General features: G+C 39.7%; 1 long non-coding RNA gene and 1 pseudogene across 3 annotated transcripts in view; one reads left to right on the top strand and one right to left on the bottom strand.

Moving 5' to 3' along the window:
• LOC102549242 (uncharacterized) overlaps nt 1-17,584 on the top strand; it is a 1,084,685-nt gene that overhangs the window by 119,800 nt on the left and 947,301 nt on the right. The window lies entirely within an intron of this gene.
• On the bottom strand, nt 8,057-8,930 carry Otub1l1 (OTU deubiquitinase, ubiquitin aldehyde binding 1 like 1; annotated as a pseudogene). The gene has a single exon (XR_015625100.1). The product of XR_015625100.1 is annotated as an OTU deubiquitinase, ubiquitin aldehyde binding 1 like 1 (transcript).

Here is a 17,584-nt window from a genome sequence, read left to right as displayed (position 1 = left end):
ATACATAGAGAGTTGTGTAATATTCCATGACTATATATGGAATGTTACATGCATATTTGTGAATATACACTGATTTTAAAAATAGTTTCTATACCAGTACCTACTGTCTGGAACTGACAATGAGCATGCTCAAAATAAAACTTTCAGCTGTAAAATTCAACATCATCACGGTATATTTTGCTTCACTTGTGTATATGATCAGTCACAGATTTGCAGCATTAATATCAGATAGGTAATCAATATTCCTTTTAGTTAATGGACAAATGCAACATTAAAGGAATTTTAGGAGACCTAATCTGTCATCAGTCAAAAAATTTTCTCCTGTATCAAAGCATTAAGTCTAGCCCCTACTTTCTTTTTTTCTTTTATTGGATTTTTTTAATTTATGTTTCAAATGTTATTCCCTTTCCTGGTTTCCTGGACATAAGCCCCTATTCCATCTCCCTCCCCTTCCTCTATAAGGGTGTTCCCCTCTCCAACCCTCCCTGACATTCCCGTACACTGGGAGGGGGTCCAACCTTGGCAGGACTGAGGGCTTCTCCTTCCATTGGTGCCCAACAAGGCCGTTCTCTGCTACCTATGCAGCTGGAGCCATGGGTCAGTCCATGGGTAGTGGTTTAGTCCCTGGGAGCTCTGGCTGGTTAGCATTGTTGTTCTTATGGTGTGGCAAATCCCCTCAGCTCTTTCAATCCTTTCTCTAATTCCTCTGTCAGGTACCCCGTTCTCAGTTCAATGGTTTGCTGTTAGCATTCGCCTCTGTATTTGACAAGCTCTGGCTGTGCCTCTCAGGAGACAGCTGTATCAGGCTCCTGTCAGCATGCACTTCTTAGTTTCATCAATGTTATCTAGTTTTGGTTAGCCCCTACTTTCTTTTCTGTCAATTTTAGTGTATCTGGTTTTATGTTGCGGTCTTTGATCCACTTGAACTATTCTTCTACATGCAGATATCCATTTAGACCAGCCTCATTTGTTGAAGATGCTTTCTTGTATCTACTGTATAGTTTTGACTGCTTTGTCTGGGGTGCCATCCAGTATAAGATAGAGAGCTTGGGCCCCTCCCCCATCATGTCATGGCATATGTCATAGGGTGAGAGGCTTTTTTTTTTTTTTACTTTTCTTCTAACACATCTGACTGCTGCTGGCAGACTCTAAATTTGCCATGCAGGGGTTTCAAATAATTTGCATGTATTTCAGATGCTTTCAAGTCTTTTAAAATAAATAACAAAATAGCAAAAATACTTTAAGATGCCAAAGCCATGTGGATTATTTTTAAAGCCTTAATTGTAAGTCTACCCCATTACTTTGGTTCTCATTTTTATAGCCTTTCTTAAAATTTCACTTTTGAACACTCAACATTCTATGATTTATTTTGACAGATCAACTGGTTGTTGGGTATGTTTTTGCCCTAATATTTTTTTCTTACAGTAGTCACCAAGTCTTTGGGAATTAATGAAAAATATTCTTGGTATTTAAAAAAAATATATCCGCCCTGAAACTTGTTTAAGAGAGTCACATTCTCCATTTGTAAACTGCAGGTTTGGGCTGATTTGTATGGGCCAGTCGCCTTTGACAAAGCACTCAAGTTTATTTTATCCGAGAATTTGTCCACAGCAAGAATTATGTCAGGGCATGGGCACTGCCTCCCCTCTGACACAGTGATTCCATATGAATCACTCCATTTTTAGGGAAAACTGTCAGGAACTTGCCTGTGGCACCGCACAGCTCATTCTGAAACTGTGTTCAGAGAGGTCTGTTCAGCACGCTCTGCGGCTACTTCCTCCCTGCTCCTTCTGACACAGACTGTGTTAGGGGCCACATTGCTCCCATGGCCAGTGCTCTTCATATTTTCAGTTTAGCAACAACATTTTTGACCACTGGATTAGACTCTAACCTTGGATGCCAGTCAGTGACTGCTGTATCACACTAAACAAAATGGCTGTTCTAGGCCTAAGACACTTGAGTGTCAGTAAGCAGCTTGTCAGATGAGTTAACTGTGAGGGAACTAGAACTATGGTACACAACTTGTCTTTGTGCTCACTCAAAACGGGCCACCCCATGGAAAAGTACCTACATTTCCTTCAGGAAGTCATGGAGGAAGTGAAGGGGGAGGGAAAGAGGAAAAGATCTTTCGCCATTATGAGCCTTTTGTAAATACTCTAACTGGCAAGCATAGAACAGTATAGTTAGGACATCTGTAACCTGCCAACCTTTAATTGTAATGTTGCTGTTGCCAATGTCCTTACCTGTAAGGAAGGAAAACTGGTGCCATTTTGAAAATGAGATCTCGTGCCACAAATGCAGCAGAACTAAAAACATCAGGTTACAAAGCAGAAAAACCCAGCCAGTAGTATTCATTCCAAGTTATGTAGCCTAATCAAATGTGGTCGTCCAGACCTTTTCTATTTTTCTTTGTACAGAGGTCATGTACTCTGGGTGTGTTTTAAAAGAAACATTTTAAAGAAACCCACAGATTGACATTTTCTATCTTTTTGTTTTCTCACGATTCTCTGCGATTTTTCCATGTACTAAACACAACAGAAACTGGACTGTTTTGTATAAAATACTGCTTCCAGCTAAAACCATCACAAGTGCTGGGGAGTTTTTATGGACATGCTCTGGGCAGTAATAATGCATGAACCTGTTTTATAAACTCTTGAACTGTGTATTGCCATGTAAAATATGTACAGTACTAATGTCAACCATCTCTTTAAAAGTTAGCCTATAAATATTGTTGTATAATTTCTTTGGTCAGAAACATTTGGACTAAGTCATGTCACCTGGGTCAGGACTTTCTTCAATGCCTTGTAGCAAACTGTCTTTAGTTTATGCAAATAGCAAGAGTCACAGAATGTGACCCGAATGCAACTTTACTGTTAAATTTCACCTGAGGGTTCCCCATTATTCTCCTGGAATCCAGACCGCAAGATTATAAAGGAAAAGACCTAAGGCAATTCAGTTGCTTTGCAAATCAATCCACCAGAGATAATGTCTACTAGCCCAGCCAACTGCAGCCTGGAGGCTGCTGTGAGTGCTTGCTTATTTGTGCGCTGAATAAAATGGGGCAGCTAAATTCTCCAGTTCCATATGCCTCCTAGGTTCAAAAAAAAAAAAAAAAAAAAAAAAAAAAGCAAAGTAACTTGTTAGAATTGACTTGTGTGGCGGTGTAAAGAAATGGCATCTTCCCTCTAAGCACAAACAAACCATCCAGTTCTTTTGTCAATCACACTGTATGAAACAGGGAAGGTGAAGGAAAGAAATGGTTATGTGTACAAGAATTGCTTTGCATGGTCTCATGTGAGGTGGTTGCATTCAAACTGTTTTAAGAATTGTAAGGATCTTGGCTTTTTTACATTTGGAAGCATCAAATAAAAACGGAAACATACACCCACGGATCCTGGCCCGCAGCAGCTCTCTGCTCCCAGACCCTGTGGGAAAGAGACCTCACCGCTTGGTCAGGTGGGCACTCCCGAGGCTGCAGAGCGGAGGAGACCACCAACACTGCCCACCCCGTCCACATCCCTGGCCCAAGAGGAAACTGTATAAGGCCTCTGGGCTCCCGTGGGGGAGGGCCCAGGAGCGGCAGGACCCCTGCCTGAGACACCGCCGGAACCTGAAGGAAACAGACCGGATAAACAGTTCTCTGCACCCAAATCCCGTGGGAGGGAGAGCTAAACCTTCAGAGAGGCAGACACGCCTGGGAAACCAGAAGAGACTGCACTCTGCACACACATCTCGGACGCCAGAGGAAAACACCAAATGCCATCTGGAACCCTAGTGCACGGAAGCTCCCGGAAAGGACGGCGCATATCTTCCTGGTTGCTGCCGCCGCAGAGAGCTCGTGGGCAGCACCTCGCGAGCAAACTTGAGCCTCGGGACCACAGGTAAGACCAACTTTTCTGCTGCAAGTGCCCTGCCTGGTGAACTCAAGACACAGGCCCACAGGAACAGCTGAAGACCTGTAGAGAGGAAAAACTACATGCCCGAAAGCAGAACACTCTGTCCCCATAACAGGCTGAAAGAAAACAGGAAAACAGGTCTACAGCACTCCTGACACACAGGCTTATAGGACAGTCTAGCCACTGTCAGAAATAGCAGAACAAAGCAACACTAGAGATAATCTGATGGCGAGAGGCAAGCGCAGGAACCCAAGCAACAGAAACCAAGACTACATGGCATCATCGGAGCCCAATTCTCCCACCAAAATAAACATGGAATATCCAAACACACCAGAAAAGCAAGATCTAGTTTCAAAATCATATTTGATCATGATGCTGAAGGACTTCAAGAAAGACGTGAAGAACTCCCTTAGAGAACAAGTAGAAGCCTACAGAGAGGAATCGCAAAAATGCCTGAAAGAATTCCAGGAAAACATAAGTAAACAAGTAGAAACCCATAGAGAGGAGACACAAAAATCCCTGAAAGAATTCCAGGAAAACACAATCAAACAGTTGAAGGAATTAAAAATGGAAATAGAAGCAATCAAGAAAGAACATATAGAAACAACCCTGGATATAGAAAACCAAAAGAAGAGACAAGGAGCTGTAGATACAAGCTTCACCAACAGAATACAAGAGATGGAAGAGAGAATCTCGGGAGCAGAAGATTCCATAGAAATCATTGACTCAACTGTCAAAGATAATGTAAAGCAGAAAAAGCTACTGGTCCAAAACATACAGGAAATCCAGGACTCAACAAGAAGATCAAACCTAAGGATAATAGGTATAGAAGAGAGTGAAGACTCCCAGCTCAAAGGACCAGTAAATATCTTCAACAAAATCATAGAAGAAAACTTCCCTAACCTAAAAAAAGAGATACCTATAGGCATAAAAGAAGCCTACAGAACTCCAAATAGATTGGACCAGAAAAGAAACACCTCCCGTCACATAATAGTCAAAACACCAAACGCACAAAATAAAGAAAGAATATTAAAAGCAGTAAGGGAAAAAGGTCAAGTAACATATAAAGGCAGACCTATCAGAATCACACCAGACTTTTCGCCAGAAACTATGAAGGCCAGAAGATTCTGGACAGATGTCATACAGACCCTAAGACAACACAAATGCCAGCCCAGGTTACTGTATCCTGCAAAACTCTCAATTAACATAGATGGAGAAACCAAGATATTCCATGACAAAACCAAATTTACACAATATCTTTCTACAAATCCAGCACTACAAAGGATAATAAAGGGTAAAGCCCAACGTAAGGAGGCAAGCTATACCCTAGAAGAAGCAAGAAACTAATTGGCAACAAAACAAAGAGAAGAAAAGCACACAAACATAACCTCACATCCAAATATGAATATAACAGGAAGCAATAATCACTATTCCTTAATATCTCTCAACATCAATGGCCTCAACTCCCCAATAAAAAGACATAGATTAACAAACTGGATACGCAACGAGGACCCTGCATTCTGCTGCCTACAGGAAACACACCTCAGAGACAAAGACAGACACTACCTCAGAGTGAACGGCTGGAAAACAACTTTCCAAGCAAATGGTCAGAAGAAGCAAGCTGGAGTAGCCATTCTAATATCAAATAAAATCAATTTTCAATTAAAAGTCATCAAAAAAGATAAGGAAGGACACTTCATATTCATCAAAGGAAAAATCCACCAAGATGAACTCTCAATCCTAAATATCTATGTCCCAAATACAAGGGCACCTACGTACGTAAAAGAAACCTTACTAAAGCTCAAAACACACATTGCACCTCACACAATAATAGTAGGAGATTTCAACACCCCACTCTCATCAATGGACAGATCATGGAAACAGAATTTAACAGAGACGTAGACAGACTAAGAGAAGTCATGAGCCAAATGGACTTAACAGATATTTATAGAACATTCTATCCTAAAGCAAAAGAATATACCTTCTTCTCAGCTCCTCATGGTACTTTCTCCAAAATTGACCATATAATTGGTCAAAAAACAGGCCTCAACAGGTACAGAAAGATAGAAATAATCCCATGCGTGCTATCGGACCACCACGGCCTAAAACTGGTCTTCAATAACAATAAGGGAAGAATGCCCACATATACCTGGAAATTGAACAATGCTCTACTCAATGATAACCTGGTCAAGGAAGAAATAAAGAAAGAAATTAAAAACTTTTTAGAATTTAATGAAAATGAAGGTACAACATACCCAAACTTATGGGACACAATGAAAGCTGTGCTAAGAGGAAAACTCATAGCGCTGAGTGCCGGCAGAAAGAAACAGGAAAGAGCATATGTCAGCAGCTTGACAGCACACCTAAAAGCTCTAGAGCAAAAAGAAGCAAATGCACCCAGGAGGAGTAGAAGGCAGGAAATAATCAAACTCAGAGCTGAAATCAACCAAGTAGAAACAAAAAGGACCATAGAAAGAATCAACAGAACCAAAAGTTGGTTCTTTGAGAAAATCAACAAGATAGATAAACCCGTAGCCAGACTAAGGAGAGGACACAGAGAGTGTGTCCAAATTAACAAAATCAGAAATGAAAACGGAGACATAACTACAGATTCAGAGGAAATTAAAAAAATCATCAGATCTTACTATAAAAGCCTATATTCAACAAAACTTGAAAATCTACAGGAAATGGACAATTTCCTAGACAGATACCAGGTACCGAAGTTAAATCAGGAACAGATAAACCAGTTAAACAACCCCATAACTCCTAAGGAAATAGAAGCAGTCATTAAAGGTCTCCCAACCAAAAAGAGCCCAGGTCCAGACGGGTTTAGTGCAGAATTCTATCAGACCTTCATAGAAGACCTCATACCAATACTATCCAAACTATTCCACAAAATTGAAACAGATGGAGCACTACCGAATTCCTTCTACGAAGCCACAATTACTCTTATACCTAAACCACACAAAGACACAACAAAGAAAGAGAACTTCAGACCAATTTCCCTTATGAATATCGACGCAAAAATACTCAATAAAATTCTGGCAAACCGAGTCCAAGAGCACATCAAAACAATCATCCACCATGATCAAGTAGGCTTCATCCCAGGCATGCAGGGATGGTTTAATATACGGAAAACCATCAACATGATCCATTATATAAACAAACTGAAAGAACAAAACCACATGATCATTTCATTAGATGCTGAGAAAGCATTTGACAACACCACTTCATGATAAAAGTCCTGGAAAGAATAGGAATTCAAGGCCCATACCTAAACATAGTAAAAGCCATATACAGCAAACCAGTTGCTAACATTAAACTAAATGGAGAGAAACTTGATAAAGGAGAGATGAAGTCTTAGTGAATCTGTGATAAAAATACATGACAAATAGCAACTCGGGAGGGAAAGAGATGATATCCCCTTGTTAAATGTGAATTATAGTTTATTGAGGAAATACAAGGCAAAGACTCGAACACAATATTATATCAAATGAAAATGTTCCTCCCTGAGCTAAATCCAATGATGGGAGTCAAGCTTTTCGGTCATTTCCTTAATTAATGTTAAATGGGGAGTGCACAGTCAATTACAGTTGGTGTAATCATTAAGTTGTTAGTCCTAGGTTATATAAGAATGCAGGCTCCGGAGTCTTTGCAAAGAAAGCTAATAAGGAATACTTTTTCACAGTCTCTATATCAACTTCTCTCTTCATGTTGCTACCCTGCTTGAGTTCCTGCTCTTTATTTGTTGATGAAGAACTCCGATATGAAAATATGAGCAATATAATAACTTCCCTCCCAATGTTGTTGTTGTCATCGTGTTTCATCTAGTAAGAGTAGTCCAAATTAAGACAAAATGTGGTACAAGGTTTTTTTTTTTCATATTCATGTGACAGAATGAAACACATTATTTGAGGAAGTATTTGATAGATAAGTTGTAACCATGAGCTGGCAAAGCTATTGAATGTTGGGAAGCTAGTGTGCTGTATTTATATTCCGAGACAGAGCTTTTTTTTTCCCCTCACCACCAGCATTCCCTTTAATAAAACATGGAAGGTTCTATGACAGGAAAAGGAGGAGTGAAATATGACCATTTACAACCACACACACACAAAAAAGAAAACAACGAAAAAAAAAAAAAGAAAAGAAAAAACCCTCTGTACATGTCTAGCGCCTGCAGGGGAGGCAGGCAGGGCACGGTAGGCCAGCCGGTCATTTGTAGAGGATATCGTAGTGTCCAGGTCGGTAGAGCAGGTAGACCTTGGGCTCAGAGCCCTCAGGGAAGACGTGTGGGTTGGTGGTGCCGCCCTCGCCGCGGTCCATGTACTCCACCTGGATGGACACACTGAGGGCCTGGGCCAGGGCGATGATGTGGATGTGGTCGCTCTCCTTGCACATGGGTTCCACCTCCTGCTGGCAGAACTCCTTAACAGTCTGGCCACCCTCTATGAAATGCTCGAAGAACTTGCTCTTCCGCTGCAGGTAGCCTGAGGTGAGCAGTCGCAGGTAGACCACAAGGTAGTTTGATGTGCTCTGGTCATTGAAGGAGGCCAGCAGGTCAGCTACTGAGGTCTGCTTCTCCACCTGCTCGATAAGGTCCATGAATGTGTTGTGGAAGTCCTCAATTGTGAATTCAGTGAAGCCCTGGGACACCAGGTCCTCTTTACTCTTGGCAGACATGGCTTTGAACCGCTGCAGTTCCTTGCTGTCATCGAGCAGTGCCTCCAAGTGGGAGAAGCCGAACGCTGGATAGAAGCAGTTCCTGTCGGGCCTGGTCTTCCGTATGTAGGAGTACTTTTTGTGGAGGTTCTTCTGTTGGTAGATGTTGTCATCCTCAGCATACTCGTTATACAGAACTGAGAGTTCCAGTCGCTCTGACACCAGAGGATTCTGCACAGCAATCTCTTGTTGAATCTGGTCTTGCTGAGCCATAATGGCTTCATCATAGACTAGACAGTTAACACCTTCGGAGTCGCTGCCCAGCGGCTCCTGCTTCTGCTGCTGAGGTTCCTCTGCCGCCATCTTTAAACAGCCAAGACAGAGCTTTTAATATGAGACAAAGTTTAGTGACTGTGTTGAAGGCATTATTTGGTAAGCTGTGACAAATGCATTTCAAATTAACAATATCGGTTTTTCTCCAAGTGTTTGAAGAATAAGACACGATAAACAAGAAAGAAACACTCCTGAAGTAAAAACATTGTAACAACATGACAACAGATCATGTGTGCATTAGAACTGTATGATTAGTAAACAAAGAAATTCAAAATTTAATTAACAGTAAAAATTTTAAGTACCCAAAAAGATCACCAGAGCATTCCATTGAAAGGTTATTAAATACACATTCTTTCCCTGAGCCCAAGGAACATTCTAGAAAATCAATCCCACAATCATATTCAAAAGGAGTTTCACCTTATACTAGAAAGTGACAACCTTCATATATAATATTATTTTTATCCATTCCACTGTTGAAGGACATCTGGTTTCTTCCTAGCTTCTGGCTATTATAAATAAGGCTGCTATGAATAGAGTGGAGCATCTGTCCTTGTTATATGTTGAAGTATTTTTTGGGTATAAGCCCAGGAGTGGTATAACTGGGTCATTAAGTAGTACTGTGTCCAATTTTCTGAGGAACCTCCAGACTGATTCCCAGAGTGATTGTACCAGCTTGCAATCCCATGAACAATGGAAGAGTGTTCCTCTTTCTTTATCCTTGCCAGCATAGGTTGTCACTTGAGTTTTTGAACTTAGTTGTTCTGACTGCTGTGAGGTGGATTCTCAGGGTTGTTTTCATTTGCATTCCCCTGATGAGTAAGGATGTAGAGCATTTCTTTAGATAATTCTCAGACATTGGATACTCCTCAGTTGAGAATTCTCTGTTCAGCTCTGTATACCATTTTTAAATAGGATTATTTGATTTTCTAGAGACTAACTTCTTGAGTTTTTTGCATATATTGCATATATTATCCCTGTATCAGATGTAGGATTGGAAAAGACCATTTCCCAATTTGTTGGTTACTGTTTTGTTCTATAAGCAGTATAATTTGACTTACAGAAGCTTTGCAATTTTATGAAATCCCATATGTCGATTCTTGATCTCAGAGCACAAACCTTTTGTTCAGGAAACTTTTTCTTGTGCCCATGTGTTCGAGGCTCTTCCCCACTTTTTCTTCTAAAAGTTTGATTGTATCTGGTGTTATGTGGAGGTCCTTGATCCACTTGGACTTGCTCTTCCACAAGGGGATACGAATGGATTGATTTGAATTGTTCTTCATGCTGACTGTCAGTTGAAGCAGTACCATTTATTGACAAAGCTGTCTTTTTCCATTGGATGGTTCTAGCTTATTTTCAAAGATCAGGTGAGCATAGGTTTGAGGGTTCATTTTTGGGTCTTCAGTTCTATTCCATTGATCTACCTGCCTGTCTCTGTACCAATACCATACAGATTTATCATTATTTCTCTGTAATACAGCTTGAGATCAGGTATGGTCATTCCCCAGAAGTTCTTTTATGGTTGAGTATAGTTTTTACTCTCCTGTGTTTTTTGTTATTCCAAATGAAATTGCAAAATGCTATTTCTAACTCTATGAACAATTGAGTTGGAATTTTGATGAGGATGCATTGAATCTGTCATTTGCATTGCATAAATGTACATTTTTACTATATTAATCCTACCAATCCATGACTATGAGATCATCCTCTGAAATCTATTTCAATTTCTTTCTTCGAAATCTACTTCAATTTCTTTCTTCAAAGACTTGAAGTTCTTGTCATACGGATCTTTCACTTGCTTGGTTAGAATACCATCAAGGTATTTTATATTATTTCTGATTACGTTGAAGGATGGTTTTTGTCTTTGAGTTTGTTGATATAGTGGATTAAGTTGATAGATTTCCATACATTGAAACATCCCTACATTTGTGTATGAAGCCTGCTTGATCATGGTGAATGGGCATTTTGATGAGTTCTTGGATTCAGTCTGGGAGAATTTCATTGAGTATTTTTGCATCAATAATCATCAGGGAAATTGGTGTGAAGTTCTCTTTCTTTATAGGATCGTGTGTCGTTAAGGTATAAATGTAATTGTGGCTTCACAGAACAATTTGGGTAGTGTTCTGTCTGTTTCTAGTTTATAGCATAATTTTAAGGGTATTGGTACTATGTCTTATTTGAACATCTGATAGAATTCTGTAGTAAACCCATCTGGTCCTGGGATTTTTTTGGTTGGGAGTCTTTAGTGACTGCTTCTATTTCTTTAGGGGTTATCTGATTCTGATTTAAGTTTGACACCTGGTTCTAGTCTAGAAAAGTATTCATTTCATCCAGATTTTCCAGTTTTGTTGAGTATAGGTTTTTGTACTATGATCCAATGATTCTTTTATTTTCTTCAGTTTCTGTTGTTATGTGTCCCTTTTCGTTTCTGTTTTTATAAATTTGGAAACTGTCTCTGTGCCCTCTTAGTAGTCTGGCTAAGGGCTTATCTGCTTTGTTCATTTTCTCAAAGAACCATCTCCTTTTAAGGTTGATTCTGTGTATATTTCTTTTTGTTTCTACTTGGTTGATTTCAGCCCTGAGGTTAAATGTTTCCTATTTTCTAGTCCTCTTGGGTGTATTTGCTTCTTTTTCTTCTAGAGCTTTCAGGTGTGCTGTCAAGTTGTTAGTGTATAGTCTGGTCAATTTCTTTTTGGAGGAGCTTAGAGCTATTTGTTTTTCTCTTATCACTGCTTTCATTGATTTCCATAAATATGGATATGTTGTATATTCATTTTCACTAAATTCAAAAGTCTTTAATTTCTTTATTTCTTCCTTGACCAAGTTATCATTGAGTAGAGTGCTGTTAAGCTTCTGTGTGTGTATGTGTGTGTGTGTGTGTGTGTGTGTGGCTTCCTGTTGCTTTCATTATTATTGAAGTACAGCCTTAGCCCATGGTAGTGCTCTGATAGTATGTATTAGATTATTTCTATCTTCTTGTATCTGTCGAGGCATGTTTTGTAACTAATTATATGGTCTATTTCGAAGAAGGTACCATGAGGTGCCGAGCTGAAGTTATATTTTGCTGTTTTAGGATGAAATGTTCTATAGATATCTGTTAAATCCATTAGATTCATAACTTCTGTTAGTTTCACTCTGTCTCTGTTTAGTTTCTGTTTCCATGATCTGTCCATTGATGAGAGAATGGTGTTGAAATCTCAGACTGTTTTGTGTGGTCCAATGTGTGTTTATAGCTTTAGTAAGGTTTGTTTTATAAATGTGGGTACCCGTTCATTTGGAGCATGGATATTCAGAATTGAGAGTTCATCTTGGTAGATTTTTCACTTGATGGAAATGAAGTATCCTTCCTTGTCCTTTTTTGATAACTTTCGTTTTAAAGTCAAATTTACACAATATTAGAATGGCTGCTCCAACTTGTTTCTTGGGACCATTTGCTTGGAAAAAATTTTTCAGACTATTACTCTGAGGTAGTGTCTGTCTGTAGTGCCTTTCCTGTATGCATCAAAATGCTGGCTCCTGTTTACTTCTTCAATCTGTTAGTCTATGTCTTTTTTTTTTTTTATTTTTTTTTATTTTTTTTTTTTTATTAACTTGAGTATTTCTTATATACATTTCGAGTGTTATTCCCTTTCCCGGTTTCCGGGCAAACATCCCCCTCCCCCCTCCCCTTCCTTATGGGTGTTCCCCTCCCAACCCTCCCCCCATTGCCGCCCTCCCCCCATAGACTAGTTCACTGGGGGTTCAGTCTTAGCAGGACCCAGGGCTTCCCCTTCCACTGGTGCTCTTACTAGGATATTCATTGCTACCTATGGGGTCAGAGTCCAGGGTCAGTCCATGTATAGTCTTTAGGTAGTGGCTTAGTCCCTGGAAGCTCTGGTTGCTTGGCATTGTTGTACTTTTGGGGTCTCGAGCCCCTTCAAGCTCTTCCAGTTCTTTCTCTGATTCCTTCAATAGGGGACCTATTCTCAGTTCAGTGGTTTGCTGCTGGCATTCGCCTCTATATTTGCTGTATTCTGGCTGTGTCTCTCAGGAGCGATCTACATCCGGCTCCTGTCGGTCTGCACTTCTTTGCTTCATCCATCTTGTCTAATTGGGTGGCTGTATATGTATGGGCCACATGTGGGGCAGGCTCTGAATGGGTGTTCCTTCAGTCTCTGTTTTAATCTTTGCCTCTCCCTTCCCTGCCAAGGGTATTCTTTTTCCTCATTTAAAGAAGGAGTGAAGCATTCACATTTTGATCATCCGTCTTGAGTTTCGTTTGTTCTAGGGATCTAGGGTAATTCAAGCATTTGGGCTAATAGCCACTTATCAATGAGTGCATACCATGTATGTCTTTCTGTGATTGGGTTAGCTCACTCAGGATGATATTTTCCAGTTCCAACCATTTGCCTACGAATTTCATAAACTCGTTGTTTTTGATAGCTGAGTAATATTCCATTGTGTAGATGTACCACATTTTCTGTATCCATTCCTCTGTTGAAGGGCATCTGGGTTCTTTCCATTTTCTGGCTATTATAAATAAGGCTGCGATGAACATAGTGGAGCACGTGTCTCTTTTATATGTTGAGGCATCTTTTGGGTATATGCCCAAGAGAGGTATAGCTGGATCCTCAGGCAGTTCAATGTCCAATTTTCTGAGGAACCTCCAGACTGATTTCCAGAATGGTTTTACCAGTCTGCAATCCCACCAACAATGGAGGAGTGTTCCTCTTTCTCCACATCCTCGCCAGCATCTGCTGTCACCTGAGTTTTTGATCTTAGCCAATCGCACTGGTGTGAGGTGAAATCTCAGGGTTGTTTTGATTTGCATTTCCCTTATGACTAAAGATGTTGAACATTTCTTTAGGTGTTTCTCAGCCATTCGGCATTCCTCAGCTGTGAATTCTTTGTTTAGCTCTGAACCCCATTTTTTAATAGGGTTATTTGTTTCCCTGCGGTCTAACTTCTTGAGTTCTTTGTATATTTTGGAAATAAGGCCTCTATCTGTTGTAGGATTGGTAAAGATCTTTTCCCAATCTGTTGGTTGCCGTTTTGTCCTAACCACAGTGTCCTTTGCCTTACAGAAGCTTTGCAGTTTTATGAGATCCCATTTGTCGATTCTTGATCTTAGAGCATAAGCCATTGGTGTTTTGTTCAGGAAATTTTTTCCAGTGCCCATGTGTTCCAGATGCTTCCCTAGTTTTTCTTCTATTAGTTTGAGTGTGTCTGGTTTGATGTGGAGGTCCTTGATCCACTTGGACTTAAGCTTTGTACAGGGTGATAAGGATGGATCGATCTGCATTCTTCTACATGTTGCCCTCCAGTTGAACCAGCACCATTTGCTGAAAATGCTATCTTTTTTCCATTGGATGGTTTTGGCTCCTTTGTCAAAAATCAAGTGACCATAGGTGTGTGGGTTCATTTCTGGGTCTTCAATTCTATTCCATTGGTCTATCTGTCTGTCTCTGTACCAATACCATGCAGTTTTTATCACTATTGCTCTGTAATACTGCTTGAGTTCAGGGATAGTGATTCCCCCTGAAGTCCTTTTATTGTTGAGGATAGCTTTAGCTATCCTGGGTTTTTTGTTATTCCAGATGAATTTGCAAATTGTTCTGTCTAACTCTTTGAAGAATTGGATTGGTATTTTGATGGGGATTGCATTGAATCTGTAGATTGCTTTTGGTAAAATGGCCATTTTTACCATATTAATCCTGCCAATCCATGAGCATGGGAGATCTTTCCATCTTCTGAGGTCTTCTTCAATTTCTTTCCTCAGTGTCTTGAAGTTCTTATTGTACAGATCTTTTACTTGCTTGGTTAAAGTCACACCGAGGTACTTTATATTATTTGGGTCTATTATGAAGGGTGTCGTTTCGCTAATTTCTTTCTCGGCTTGTTTCTCTTTTGTATAGAGGAAGGCAACTGATTTATTTGAGTTAATTTTATACCCAGCCACTTTGCTGAAGTTGTTTATCAGCTTTAGTAGTTCTCTGGTGGAACTTTTGGGATCACTTAAATATACTATCATGTCATCTGCAAATAGTGATATTTTGACCTCTTCTTTTCCGATCTGTATCCCTTTGATCTCCTTTTGTTGTCTGATTGCTCTGGCTAGAACTTCAAGAACTATATTGAATAAGTAGGGAGAGAGTGGGCAGCCTTGTCTAGTCCCTGATTTTAGTGGGATTGCTTCAAGTTTCTCTCCATTTAGTTTAATGTTAGCAACTGGTTTGCTGTATATGGCTTTTACTATGTTTAGGTATGGGCCTTGAATTCCTATTCTTTCCAGGACTTTTATCATGAAGGGGTGTTGAATTTTGTCAAATGCTTTCTCAGCATCTAATGAAATGATCATGTGGTTCTGTTCTTTCAGTTTGTTTATATAATGGATCACGTTGATGGTTTTCCGTATATTAAACCATCCCTGCATGCCTGGGATGAAGCCTACTTGATCATGGTGGATGATTGTTTTGATGTGCTCTTGAATTCGGTTTGCCAGAATTTTATTGAGTATTTTTGCGTCGATATTCATAAGGGAAATTGGTCTGAAGTTCTCTTTCTTTGTTGTGTCTTTGTGTGGTTTAGGTATAAGAGTAATTGTGGCTTCATAGAAGGAATTCGGTAGGGCTCCATCTGTTTCAATTTTGTGGAATAGTTTGGATAATATTGGTATGAGGTCTTCTATGAAGGTTTGATAGAATTCTGCACTAAACCCGTCTGGACCTGGGCTCTTTTTGGTTGGGAGACCTTTAATGACTGCTTCTATTTCCTTAGGAGTTATGGGGTTGTTTAACTGGTTTATCTGTTCCTGATTTAACTTCGATACCTGGTATCTGTCTAGGAAATTGTCCATTTCCTGAAGATTTTCAAATTTTGTTGAATATAGGTTTTTATAGTAAGATCTGATGATTTTTTGAATTTCCTCCGAATCTGTAGTTATGTCTCCCTTTTCATTTCTGATTTTGTTAATTTGGACACACTCTCTGTGTCCTCTCGTTAGTCTGGCTAAGGGTTTATCTATCTTGTTGATTTTCTCAAAGAACCAACTTTTGGTTCTGTTGCTTCTTTCTATGGTCCTTTTTGTTTCTACTTGGTTGATTTCAGCTCTGAGTTTGATTATTTCCTGCCTTCTACTCCTCCTGGGTGTATTTGCTTCTTTTTGTTCTAGAGCTTTTAGGTGTGCTGTCAAGCTGCTGACATATGCTCTTTCCTGTTTCTTTCTGCAGGCACTCAGCGCTATGAGTTTTCCTCTTAGCACAGCTTTCATTGTGTCCCATAAGTTTGAGTATGTTGTATCTTCATTTTCATTAAATTCTAAAAAGTTTTTAATTTCTTTCTTTATTTCTTCCTTGACCAGGTTATCATTGAGTAGAGCATTGTTCAATTTCCACGTATATGTGGGCATTCTTCCCTTATTGTTATTGAAGACCAGTTTTAGGCCGTGGTGGTCCGATAGCACGCATGGGATTATTTCTATCTTTCTGTACCTGTTGAGGCCCGTTTTTTGACCAATTATATGGTCAATTTTGGAGAAAGTACCATGAGGAGCTGAGAAGAAGGTATATCCTTTTGCTTTAGGATAGAATGTTCTATAAATATCCGTTAAGTCCATTTGGCTCATGACTTCTCTTAGTCTGTCTACATCACTGTTTAATTTCTGTTTCCATGATCTGTCCATTGATGAGAGTGGGGTGTTGAAATCTCCCACTATTATTGTGTGAGGTGCAATGTGTGTTTTGAGCTTTAGTAAGGTTTCTTTTACATATGTAGGTGCCCTTGTATTTGGGGCATAGATATTTAGGATTGAGAATTCATCTTGGTTGATTTTTCCTTTGATGAATATGAAGTGTCCTTCCTTATCTTTTTTGATGACTTTTAGTTGGAAATTGATTTTATTTGATATTAGAATGGCTACTCCAGCTTGCTTCTTCTGACCATTTGCTTGGAAAGTTGTTTTCCAGCCTTTCACTCTGAGGTAGTGTCTGTCTTTGTCTCTGAGGTGTGTTTCCTGTAGGCAGCAGAATGCAGGGTCCTCGTTGCGTATCCAGTTTGTTAATCTATGTCTTTTTATTGGGGAGTTGAGGCCATTGATATTGAGAGATATTAAGGAATAGTGATTATTGCTTCCCGTTATATTCATATTTGGATGTGAGGTTATGTTTGTGTGCTTTCATTCTCTTTGTTTTGTTGCCAAGACGATTAGTTTCTTGCTTCTTCTAGGGTATAGCTTGCCTCCTTATGTTGGGCTTTACCATTTATTATCCTTTGTAGTGCTGGATTTGTAGAAAGATATTGTGTAAATTTGGTTTTGTCATGGAATATCTTGGTTTCTCCATCAATGTTAATTGAGAGTTTTGCTGGATACAGTAATCTGGGCTGGCATTTGTGTTCTCTTAGGGTCTGTATAACATCAGTCCAGGATCTTCTGGCCTTCATAGTTTCTGGCGAGAAGTCTGGTGTGATTCTGATAGGTCTCCCTTTATATGTTACTTGACCTTTTTCCCTTACTGCTTTTAATATTCTTTCTTTATTTTGTGCGTTTGGTGTTTTGACAATTATGTGACGGGAGGTGTTTCTTTTCTGGTCCAATCTATTTGGAGTTCTGTAGGCTTCCTGTATGTCTATGGGTATCTCTTTTTTTAGGTTAGGGAAGTTTTCTTCTATGATTTTGTTGAAGATATTTACTGGTCCTTTGAGCTGGGAGTCTTCACTCTCTT

This window comes from Rattus norvegicus, chromosome 7 (genome assembly GCF_021556685.1).
Source record: "Rattus norvegicus strain SHRSP/BbbUtx chromosome 7, alternate assembly SHRSP_T2T, whole genome shotgun sequence".
Classification (NCBI taxonomy): domain Eukaryota; kingdom Metazoa; phylum Chordata; class Mammalia; order Rodentia; family Muridae; genus Rattus; species Rattus norvegicus.
This window is presented reverse-complemented; position numbering and strand designations above follow the sequence as displayed.